Source organism: Neolamprologus multifasciatus, chromosome 12 (assembly GCF_963576455.1).
Source record: "Neolamprologus multifasciatus chromosome 12, fNeoMul1.2, whole genome shotgun sequence".
Taxonomy (NCBI): Eukaryota; Metazoa; Chordata; class Actinopteri; order Cichliformes; family Cichlidae; genus Neolamprologus; species Neolamprologus multifasciatus.
The window spans coordinates 33,685,158-33,695,763 of record NC_140450.1 but is presented as its reverse complement, the minus strand read 5'-3'; the positions used below and the strand labels follow the sequence as shown (position 1 = coordinate 33,695,763).

General features: G+C 42.7%; 1 long non-coding RNA gene across 1 annotated transcript in view; it reads right to left on the bottom strand.

Annotated features, from left to right (window-relative positions):
- Positions 1–4,089: 4,089 nt before the first annotated feature.
- The window catches only part of LOC146507369 (uncharacterized), a 255,677-nt gene continuing 249,160 nt past the window's right edge, over positions 4,090–10,606 (bottom strand). Inside the window, exon 3 of the long non-coding RNA XR_014877109.1 lies at positions 4,090–4,544. This is a non-coding gene — a long non-coding RNA (uncharacterized LOC146507369). The remainder of the gene's footprint in view (positions 4,545–10,606) is intronic.

Sequence of the window (10,606 nt, the reverse complement as noted above, 5' to 3'; positions counted from 1 at the left end):
ACAAAATAAGCAAGCATAAGGATCTGAACAAGTTTTACAAGGACCATAGTCGCGGCTTGACGACTGAGTCAGATATTCTTCAAAACTGCAGCTTTTGTGAGGTGTGGTCGGTCTACAGTGGTCGGTATCTATCAAAAATAATTCAGAGAAAGAACAGGGGTCATGGGTGGCCAAGGCGGGAGCTAAGGCTGGCCCATGTGGTAAGGCAAGCTCAGCTCAAACTGCTGAAAATCCAAATGCACATGTGCATCCGAGCTCGTTGTGTATGTTCAATATAATGCGGACTCCCTAACCTGCTAAGAGAACATGGAAAACATACTTTGGGCTAAGTAGTTTATTGGCGTATTAGCATTGTGATTTTGAGTAGTAAACTTAAAACAACTCACCATCGACGGGTAATTAGGACGGGAATATTTCATGAAGTTCCTACATAGCGTTAACTTTGAGGAAGTGTCAGGAAAAGCAAACATACTTGGAGTTGCATTAAACAATATGGCATTTTCAACACATCCAGCCTGCTAATAAAACAGCTGTCGCTCAACATTATTATACTTTTTATATTATGTAGGATTTCTAGGCGCAGCCAAGTGGCGGAGGGCTTTCGCTTTGGTGGCCTCAGAATCTCATCTCTGATTTTTGCGGATGATGTGGTTCTGTTGGCTTCATCAGGTGAGGGCCTCCAGCTCGCACTGGAACGGTTCGCAGCCGAGTGTGAAGCAGCGGGAATGAGGATCAGCACCTCCAAATCTGAGGCCATGGTTCTCAGCCGGAAAAGGGTGGAGTGCCCACTCCGGGTCGGGGATGAGTTCCTGCCCCAAGTGGAGGAGTTCAAGTATCTCGGGGTCTTGTTCGCGAGTGATGGGAGAAGGGAGCCGGAGATCGACAGACGGATTGGGGCTGCAGCTGCAGTAATGCGGACGCTGCACCGGTCCGTCGTGGTGAAGAGGGAGCTGAGTGTAAAAGCGAAGCTCTCAATTTACCGGTCGATCTACGTCCCTACCCTCACCTATGGCCACGAGCTGTGGGTAGTGGCCGAAAGAACGAGATCGCGGATACAAGCGGCGGAAATGAGCTTCCTCCGAAGGGTGGCTGGCCTCTCCCTTAGAGATAGGGTGAGAAGTTCGGCCATCCGGGAGGGGCTCAGAGTAGAGCCGCTGCTGCTCCACATCGAAAGGAGGCAGCTGAGGTGGTTTGGGCATCTGACAAGGATGCCCCCTGGGCGCCTCCTGGGTGGGGTGTTCCAGGCATGTCCCACCGGGAGGAGGCCCCGGGGCAGACCCAGGACACGCTGGAGAGATTATATCTCTCGGCTGGCCTGGGAACGCCTTGGTGTTCCCCCGGATAAGCTGGAGGAGGTGGCTGGGGAGAGGGAGGTCTGGGCCTCTTTGCTTAGGCTGCTGCCCCCGCGACCCGGCCTCGGATAAAGCGGATGAAGATGGATGGATATTATGTTCTATTTACACCCCTGTACAGTAGCCATTCATTGTTCTAACAAAGGCACTTTTGATGTTTTTGTTTATGTTCATTGATTAAAGGAGCTTGAATTTCTAGTAATGCGAGCATCCAGTTTCTGGTGTGTGATGTGCTGTTGCACTTTATTGGACTCTACATCAGTATAAAGCTGACGTAAAGAAAACGGATTGAATGTTTTTCTTCCACGGTGTGAACTTGGGCAGCGAAGAAACACAATTGCTTTTTGAATCCAGCTGTAGCCAAGTGTGCCAGCTTCATCTGATGACTTGTGACTGATGACTGTACTAACTCTTTTATGAGAAGTAGTATATTATCAACGTGTTGAATCCAGAAGTGTCAACAGACAAATCTCTGCAGCTGCCCACAAGTCGCTTTAAAGACCGTATCTCACCGTTAGCTCAGAATGAAGGATGAGTAGAGAGGCAGCGTTCACTTTACTTTAAGAGCCAAATGCACAACATTACTTTCCATCCTAGTAAATAAGATTTCATTCTAATTTTGTGGTTACACAGCAGCAACAACAACAACTGTAAACACTTTCCTTGTTGCTGCCGTTCCTCACGTATGACCTTTGTATCCAACAAGGCACAAGTGAAGCACCTGATAATACGACAGTATAGATTTGTGTAAAACGCTGGATAGAGAGCAAAGGTGCCCTAAGAATGGCTCAGGGCTTCATACTTGGCTCCGAGGATTGCAAAACAACAGCCAAGCGCTCTGCAGTGGTCTCGTTGTAAATATTAAGAGTTAATTCCCTCTGTAAAATGCAGCTGTAAACCATCTGCACCGCTGTTAATCACAGAGAAAATGCCCCGCCAAGAATCTCCACTTGCCCTATTCAAATTGCAGCACACAAGCCACAAATATTCACGGGTTGCGAGCGCATATGGACGCGCACTCAGAGTTTAGATTCATTGCTTAATATCTTTGGCAGGAAACACCAGGCATCTCTCCAGCTCTGTGGGATGTATTTTAAAGATATACATACACAAAGGAGCAAAAAAGTCAGGAATGGTGTATTTATGCTGTGTGATTTAATGACTCTTGAAGGTGGTAGATAATACACTGGGTTGACTGTTGAAGGAGCTAGAGAGAGCCAAGACCGAGGGAAAGGCAGGGGGAAAGGTGCAATGACGTCCGGTGTATCAGCATTTTATCACAGCTGTGTAGCTGGAGGTTTAAAGGTCAATCCCTTCCTGCTTTCAGCAACAGTCACCTTGCCACACTGACAGAGCTATCTGAAGCATCATTGACTAAATCAGCCATCAGGCAACACTGCAGCACCTCTTAAATGGCTAATGGAGCTGCCAGACCAGCTGGGAATACAAACCAATGGATTTATTGAACATTCAGCATACAGCGCGGCCAGCAATTCAAAGTTTACACATACACTTAGGTTTTCCATTTAACTCTGTAGTTTCGAATGTTTTAACAGGACTTGTTTTGCTTCCATAACACATCTTCTTTCAGAGAAGCCATATATGACAAAATCTGCATTTAAGCGAGAGGACATTTGTGCACTCGGAGTCCGTACACGTTTAATGAGATGCCTCCTGCGCGCCTATAAAACATATGACAATATGAAAATCAAATGTAACGATAATCATTTTGTTTTCAGTTGTTTGATGTAATCGACAGATGAATACTCTCCGTCTTAATGTGATGTGTAATCAAATAGCTGATTCAAACTTGTCCAGTTTCTCCCTTGCGATTATCCTTTTGCCAAACCATTTACCAACCTGGCAACCACCAACAGCCTTACTCTCTCTGGAGAGCGGCCAATCATCTTGCAGGTTCTGGTGTATCTAGCGGATATTCAAGACAAGACCTGCTCCGTGCACCGATCCTTGTTTAGGAATTCCAAGGAGCTAATGAAAAGCTAAATTATCGTGAGACCAGAGCCTACTTTGCTCTCAACCTACTGCTCACCTGTATATTAGGAAGCTTTAGTACCAAAAGTCTTGTGCGTTGCCGACACGTGGTGCGTATGCTTATTTTTCCAGCTCGTGCTGTGCTTGTCACTTAACAGAGATGTCGAGTTAATCTGATAGAAAACACAACTAACGCCACCTGTTTTTGGGTGTAACGACAGCAAGGCAGGAAGTAACACATACTTCTGAAATGAATAAACACAGGTGGTGCAGTCAGAGTCAGACAAGTATTTGAAAATGCTTTTGTCTTTTTAAGCACCTAAATCTACATGCTACAAAAATACCTCATTCAACCACATTTAAGAGTATATCAAGGCAAAAAGATAAAAAGGTTAAGGAAAGACAATCAGTGAGCAACATTGGTATTCATTTTTCCATCCGTTAATTCATTTTCCTATCTGCTTATACAATCAAGATGGATATTTTTATATTAAAATTATATCAATTTAACGGACAAGGCATTTAACATATGGACAAAGCTTGGAATAACATCAATGACTGCTCTTTTCACGGACAACATCTTTTCCTCATTTGAACAGCTGGTGAACAAGTTCAAGATCCCTCAGGTATCTACAACTCAGGAATTTTGTTGCTTCTAATACTGACTGCTTCCCGTCCTGTCCACCTCCAACCCTTTTGGATGATATTTTTGATTTTAAACCAAATGCCAAGCGGCTTAAAGTGATGTTTATGAGCTGTTAAGTAATTTTAGGCTGTCCACATTGCAATCACTTAGGGAACGATGGGGAAGTGATTTTGGCCAACGGATTGCAGATGAGACTTGGCATAAGATGATCTATAGAATTTCTTTGTCATCTATTTGCCTTAACCCTTTAAAACCGGTCAGAGTGGGCACGCTCTGTTTTGCTTAACTATTTTTAAATCCCGGTAGCTCTGCAACCAGGTAAGCTAGCGCAATAATTTTTTTTGCATGTGAAACCGGAGGAGTTGTACTTACATCTTATGCCATCAGCTTGTCCTCGGTCACAGTTTCCTTCCACATATAGTTTTGCAAAAACTGCATAAAAAGCACTTGCAGCAACAAAAACATAATATTCCAGAAACACGCTTTGCCGATCCGATCAGCTGTTCATAACACTTCCTAGTCCATCAGCGCGAACTATGCATGTCCGCCATGACCTGCCCGAAACCGGAAGTGACGTCATTTTCGCGGAAATGTAGTTTTTTACCATCAAGGCCTCATGAGCCTATACTGGTGTTTTTAAAAGTTATCTTTGACTTTATGACTTTCTGTGTCGTTTCTGGGATGCTTAGGACTCATATTGCACTGCTGGAAATAGTTTATTTTGATGCATATGCTGCTTTTTTGCAAATTTGCACTATAATATTTATTTTCGTTTTTCCTGCAGTGTATAAAAATTGGTGTATTTCAAAAATAAAACTATGAAGACACTCAAAATAAATTTCCTGTGGTGGGAAACTAGTTTGTGCAACTTTTTTGTATTTACAGTTTTGAGGGATAAGCCTCTTAAATTTCTCTAACTAGAAATATATGTTAAAAAAACAAAAAACGATTTTACATTTTTTTGTAGTTTATTGCACCTTTTTGCAATTTATGTAGTTACTATGCACTTAATGCAGACATATTATTAAAATTTAGGCTATAATGGTTGTATTGATGTATAGCAACTTGAAATGCTCCCAAAAATGGCTCCACAGCATGTAGAAATATAATATAAGCTCTGGCGGACTTGGTTCTATGGTAGGTCTTAAAGGGTTAAACATGTGGTGATTCAGTTCAAAGTGGTTCACCGTCTCCATTGGTCTAAAACTAGACTGAGCAAAATCAAGGATGGGTTTGACCCCACATGTGACCGGTGCAAACGAGAGCCTGCTTCCCTATTTCACATGTTCTGGGCATGTCCAAAACTGGGTAGCTTTTGGAAAAGCATATTTGAAACCATGTCCAACATATTTGGTGTTCCAATTGCACCCTGCCCGTTTATAGCTATTTTTGGGGTGACGCCTTGTGATGCCAGTCTTTCCAAATCACACTCTGATCTTCTGGCCTTTTGCACTCTTTTGGTCCGTAGAATGATGTTATTGAAATGGAAAGAGCCACTTCCACCTGTATATGGGCAATGGGTTAAGGATGTCATGTACTATACTCAGCTGGAAAAGATCCGCTACGCTGTAAAAGATTCGGTTCGGAGGTTTTCAGCCCGTTCTCACTCCCGAGGCGTAACATGCCGCCGTTTTGTCACGTCCCGCGGCATTCCTGAGGAACGCGAAAGGAGACCTTCGGCGTTCTTATGGTACGCTGCGGGTTATGGGCGAAATCCAGTGCAATGACACTCCCACGGTAATAGATGTTCCAGCCCTGTATTCCAGCTCTAAACCTAACCTTATCCCTAGCCCTAACCATAACCTTTTTCCTGACCTTATCCAGGACTTTAATGATGTTAAATAGCGTGTTTCTAAGCGATTTGAAGAAAAAGAGCAAACATGTGTAGATTGAGTCCATACGGTTCTCATATTTCCTCATTTTTCCGAGGTCGTCATTTAGGAACGTGGTGGGTAGCCGAAAACGTAATATGTTGACGATTTGTCACCTAGCGTAAAATGTTACGCTTTGGGAGTGAAAACGTGTTGAGGTTTTATGACACATGGCAACCTTTATCTGTAAAATCTGTAATTTTATTTTATTTTATCTCTTCTTTCCTCTCTGGCTGGGTTTTAGTTACACTGTTCTGGATGGGGGGGGGGCACGACTGTTTGTTAATATTGCCGTAATTATTGTTGGAAGCAATTCTTTGTTCAATAAAAAGACCTTGATCAAAAAAAAAATTAGATCAATTTATTTATATGAATACTAGATGCTATATTAATAACACAGAGTGTGGGTAATATGACTATATTGCGCAAATCCACTGTTTTAATTAAAGTGCAACAGTGTACATCTCCATGGGAAATATATAGCACGTTCCACTCTGTCATTATCCATCCAAGCACAACGTAGAGCGCGTGTCATTCTTTACTGCATGGAAAAATATCCGTCGTTCAGTTGAGATGCTCGTGCTGTCTTTTAGAGTACAGGACGTACTTTGTAAGGTCTTCCTCCGGTCCCACAGTCCTACATGAGGAGAAAACCTCGGAGTTGTCATGGCAGCTGAACCGAGGCAGGAATGCACATTACCATGCTGGAGGAGAGAGGAAGACGGGGGGGGAGAAATGTCTTGATATCATTTTGCTGCAACCGGAGCTGTTTTGAGTTTTTTTATTGGCATGACATTCAATCACATTAGGGAGCAAATTGAGACTTTCAAGTCAAATGAGAACAGCTGAAAGAAATGCAACACAGGGGAAGTGCAATTCAGCAGAGGCCGAGCACGTTTGTTAGCATATTTGTTTAATTACCTACTGTTAATAATACAGCTTCTAATCTAATTTAGCTTTTCTGCAGACGCGCAGCAGTTTGAGCACATCTGAAGAGAACTAACACCGAGTGCGTGGAGCAGAGTGGGAAAAAAGGAGAGGAGGACAGCGAGGGAGAGAGATGTGTGAATACACTGAGGAGTCTGTTATGCTGAGGTCTTGTGCAGGGGAGGGCCCGGGCTCTGAATGCAGAGGAATGACAGGCAGGGATTAGAGGGGAGGTGGTGCCATTGAAAAGAAAGCTGAGCCAGAGAGTCGAGCTGACACTTGAACACAGCCAACTGACAAGACCAGCCAGCCCTGCTGCAGTCCTGCAGAGGCAACTTCTCCCCCCGCAACCTCTCCGTCTAGGGAACGGGAGGAGGAGGCTGGGGGTGATCCTGCACTGGTTCATTAGTCGCGACTGTAGAGACAGATGACGCAACGAATGAGAATTAATAGGCCATGTATGATTTATCAGTTTAAGGTTGCCATTCAGAAAAAAAACTGTAAATTTTGGTATATAATTTGACTCTCTGGTCATTGTAACCCAAAATGCTCAAGCTTAACTCACACACACCAATCTTAAGCAACAGAAGGGCAACAATCTCAACTCTGATCGTATCATTAAAGCGTGATCGAAAGCTTCACTGGAAGAGGTCATGCCTAAGGATGAAAAGAAGTTCATGTGAGGTAAAAGAAGTGCACGACTGCAGCGTCTGTGACTGTCAAAGATAAAATCACAGAGACAACATCTTAATGTGGTTAATGTGTTTCCTGCTGAAACAGGATGCTGGGGTGCCGCTTGCATGAAAGTCAGCTATGATGTTTTCTGTTGTTTTTGTCTTCTTACACACTTTTTATTTCTTTTTCATCCAAATAAGCTGTCGAAAGTCTCAAAACGTTGGAAACTGGATAGCCTAATACAGAAAAGACAAAAAAAAAATGATGCTGCTACTAAAATATCTTGACCTAAATGTCCAAAATCAGCATGTAGGATAAATCTATGGGTATGAAGCATACATGTCTCGAAGTTAAAGCAGCATCTGGTATAACCTTGCGCGCAAAGGCGGCCCACTTACCAAAGAGGATGTCGACAAAAAAAACACACAGCCTTTAGCGCCTGAGGCAAGCATATCTCCATATCATTACTTTTTGCTGCACTGTACTGTATGAACTCATGCTATTTCCTGAACTGGGCACTGACATTGACAGTTTAGATCATGCACTACTAAAAAAACAACAATAACAACAAAAAACATTCGGTATAAATGTACTTGCCATGGAGTTGTGTGGATAATTATAACCATCGCGAAATACTGATCTGTGTTGACAAACCCAACGCAGCATTTTCAAATTAATAGTAAAATCGGTTAAGCTTGTTGCATTTACATATTAGAGCTGCAAAAGAAGTTTGGTTGAAATCCTGCACTTGTGCATTATGTTGTTCCCTTTGCAGTGGGCAGCGTGACATGTTGGTAGATTGCAGGTAATCAAGCTGTTTGAGATCTGCGAGGTCGAGGTCTGGCTGCGCTGACGCCTGTCACACTCAGACACTTAACAGCTGCAGGATGCTCGGGTCTCTCAGCTGCTTCTCGGGGTTCACACAGACATCATTGCTTAACTATCTGAACTTGAGGGTTCACCATGCCGGCAGTATTTTATTCACATATGCGATTCTTCGTGCGCGACTCCCCACAAGGCTGTGCTTTCTGGGAGCTCTTTTGATTAATAAACCTGACAAGTCAGCCCATTATTATGAATTAAAACAGGACAACTGCATGTGTCATATTATCTCCAGAGGCAGAGGGGACAAAGCCAGTGGCTTCTTACGCAGGGGGCTGATTAGGAAACACAAACACCTCTCGCATCCTGCTGAGCTGCGCTGGGAATTGGTTTGACACTTTGATCCAAGAGCTCTCTAATGCACACGATAAAATAACTGCAAATACACAGGCATACAAACACATTGCCATGGACACCTTAGCCATGTGCTACGGCGTCAGAGGAATCAGTGTTTTGTGACTGATATAAACACAAATTGCAGCACAATGGTGACATTTTCTGCTGGGCTTGCGTGTGCAAATTTTCACTAAATATGTATATTTCTGTACGTCTAAGTAACGAGCAGATTCCACATCATCTAATGTCTCATGCATTTACAAATGCATGCATATTTACGTCTATCTGAAGTGCACGCACGCCCACACGGCGCACTAGCATCGCAGCTGCACACGGCGTTAAACAAGTGCAACATACAGGAAGAAAAGAGCACCTCCAATGATCCATCAATTCCCATTGGTTTGGTGAGGGGGGATTTATTGACTGGCAGAGTAAATTCAAGGCTTATTCACTGTCAACATAACCCAAGAGGCAGTCTGCTGGAAAATCTAGTGCTGTGGTGCCAGGTCACTCCACATAATTCCCCTGTAGGGCTGCTGTCTGTGATGAGCCGTGCTCAGTGTGGTTGTGCGGCTGCTGAAAGGCCTGTCATTACAGCTGCACCCTGTGGCAAGGCAGCTCGATCCAACCCAAATAAGATCCCTTCTGACAACTAACTGCCCCACCTAAACCCACTTATCAGGTTTCAGGATTTGGTTAATATGTTCTGTGTAAGTAGGAATTAAACAAGCCATCAAACTCTAAAGCCTGCTGTATATTAGCCTGTGCCAACACTGCTGTTCTTAGTCGAGTCAATCATCAAACAGATTGCTCTTACCCTGCCTTTTACTGATCACTGTTTATGCACTGTTCTTAAACGGGCGTTCAAAATGTTGAAAATGGTGAAGCCATTATTAGTACTAGCAGCATTAGTCATGCTTATGGTGTCGTTATTGTTATTTTTATTATCATCATTGTCTAAAATAAAGAAATTTAATGTCACGAGGATCTTGGAGCCTTTACAATCATTTTTGGATTTTCAACACATCACATTAATTTACTCCTGAGCATACTGTACGTGATGACTCGCTTACCTTCAAACCACATGTAGAGAATTTTGTGAAAAACCTGAAGTTAAAACTGAGATTTTATTTTCAAAGTAAGTTGTTTCTCTTTTAATACAAAGAAGCAGCTTCTTGCTGCAACATTTTGCCTGTGCTGGATTATGGTGATATTCTATATATGAATGCTTCTGCTCAGTGTCTTTGAATGGTTGATTCTGTGTATCGTGTTTCTCTGAGGTTCATCACTAACCGTAAATCTCAGACTCACCACTGTGAGTTATACTCTCAGGTAGGACGCCCTGCTTTGGTAAGTCAGAGGAACTCTCATTTATACAGTTTTGTATATAAGGCGATATTTGGGTTGCTACCTTCTTATATATGTTCCCTGCTTGCAATGAAGCATGCTGGTCCGCATGGTTACTTATTGATTTCTGTTCCATTTGCCCGAACTGAACTTGGTAAAAGAGCTTTTGTCCATTTAGCACCCTCGGCTTGGAACAAACGACTAGAAAATGACTGAATTAATTTCATTAAGTGCTTTCAAATCTAAACTACGAATCCTTGAGGCCAAGTCCATAACATGTAACTGTTTCAGTTAGATTGATTGATTGTCATTTTAACTGATTTTTTTTGTTTATTTATTTTTGAATTTTATTGAATTTTATTTTATTTTATTTGTATTCTTTCACTTATTGTTGCATGTGTGTTGTTGCTGCCTGTGTTTGAGTAATTTCTGTAACTGTGACACACCTGCTGCTGCCTATCTTGGCCAGGTCTCCCTTGAAAAAGAGGTTTTTAATCTCAATGGGATCTTCCTGGTTAAATAAAGGTTAATAAATAATAAAATAATAATACGTGATAGCCTGCAGAATATGTTTACTT